This window comes from Schistocerca cancellata, chromosome 2 (assembly GCF_023864275.1).
Source record: "Schistocerca cancellata isolate TAMUIC-IGC-003103 chromosome 2, iqSchCanc2.1, whole genome shotgun sequence".
Classification (NCBI taxonomy): Eukaryota; Metazoa; Arthropoda; class Insecta; order Orthoptera; family Acrididae; genus Schistocerca; species Schistocerca cancellata.
Genome location: NC_064627.1, coordinates 500,273,580 through 500,275,351, shown reverse-complemented (window position 1 = coordinate 500,275,351; position 1,772 = coordinate 500,273,580). Strand labels below are relative to the sequence as shown.

Genomic DNA, 1,772 nt, shown 5'->3' with positions numbered 1-1,772 from the left:
TCTCGTAGTTTTCGTGCAATCTTCTTCTGAAAGCCTGCAGATTTATCAGTAACCTCGCACTTATTATCTCCATTAAAAAACAAACACCGTCCGAGCAGGTCTCGAAGGCCCAACGGTACCGACCGGCAGCCGTGTCATCCTAAGCCCGTAGGCCTTACCGGATGCGGATACGGAGGGGCATGTGGTCAGCACACCGCTCTCCTCGCCCTTGTCAGTTTTCGTAACCGGTATCGCTACTTTTCAGTCAGGTAGCTCCTCAATTGGCCTCACAAGAATTGAGTGCACCCCGCTTGCCAACAGCGCTCGACAGATCCGCATGGTAACCCATCCAAGTGTTAGCCAAGCCCGACAGCGCTTAACTTCGGTGATCTGAGGGGAACCGGTGTTACCACTGCGGCAAGGCCGCTGGCTATTATCTCTATTACTCACTTAATTTAGTAATTCTCTCTATGCTCGGATGTTCATGTAGTGCTTGTTGATATGATAGTTAATGCCTGCGATTGTTTGCCGGCCGGGGTGGCCGAGCGGTTCTAGGCGCTACAGTTTGGAACCGCGCGACCGCTACGGTCGCAGGTTCGAATCCTGCTTCGGGCATGGATGTGTGTGATGTCCTTAGGTTAGTTAGGTTTAAATAGTTCTACGTTCTAGGGGACTGATGACCTAAGAATTTAAGTCCCATTGTGCACAGAGCCATTAGAAGCATTTGGGCCTGCGACTGTTTACGTACTCCCTGAAATACTTTTCTTTCTATTTGTAACTATTTGATCCAAATACGTGTGTGAGACATTATCGTAGTGAACTGCAGTTTACTGTAACATCTTGTAATTACCGAGCAAGGATTCGTAATGGCAAAGCAAGGATGAGAGAGTGGACTCGCAGCCTGGTGGACAGGGAGTCAAATATCCATCCGCCCATACAGAATTTAGCTTCTTGGAGATTTCTTTGAGTCACTAAAGTCAATTTTTATAGGTGTTCCTTTGAAAGGGATCCTTCTCCAGTCCGTGCTTGTGCTCTGCCTCTAATGGCTCTGAGCACTATGGGACTAAACATCTGTGGCCATCAGTTCCCTAGAACGTAGAACTACATAAACCTAACTAACTTAAGGACATCACACACATCCATGCCCAAGGCAGGATTCGAACCTGCGACCGTAGCAGTCGCGTGGTTCCGGACTGAGTGCCTAGAACCGCTAGACCACCGCGGCCGGCCCTGCCTCTAATGGCCGCGTCGTCGGCATTGAATGTTAATCTTCCGTTTTTGCGTAATCTTACCACAAGTTCCAAAGTGTGGCTCTGCTACCGTAATGTCGCAGAATAGAATACTAATTGAGGAATAAAATTTTAAAATGTTTATTTGACACCACATACGGTCATCAAGCCACAGTCACTAAAACAATTTAATTTTTAAAACGTTACATTATTAGTTCCGGCGCACTGAATCGTCGTTTTCAAATATAATCACAAACCTGGAAAACTACATTAATAATTGCAACCACACTTCTTTCAAATATTACGAAAGATACACGAAAATCAATAAACTGAATCAAAGGCAGCAGAAACGGGTCACAAGACGTCATGACAATTTTTGGTTGATCAGATATTTCACACCTTATACACGCTACATTAAGGTGTGAAATGACTGATAAACCAAAAATTGTCATGACGTCTTGTGACTGGTTTCTGCTGCCTGTGCTTCAGTTTACTGCTTTTAGTGTATTTTTCGTAATATTTGAAAGAAGTGTGGTTGCAATTATTAATGCAGTTTTCCAGGTT

At 45.0% G+C, this 1,772-nt stretch overlaps 1 pseudogene; it reads right to left on the bottom strand.

The window, feature by feature from the left end:
* Window positions 1-291: 291 nt before the first annotated feature.
* LOC126163618 (5S ribosomal RNA) lies at window positions 292-410 on the bottom strand (annotated as a pseudogene).
* Between the last annotated feature and the right edge of the window lie 1,362 nt (window positions 411-1,772).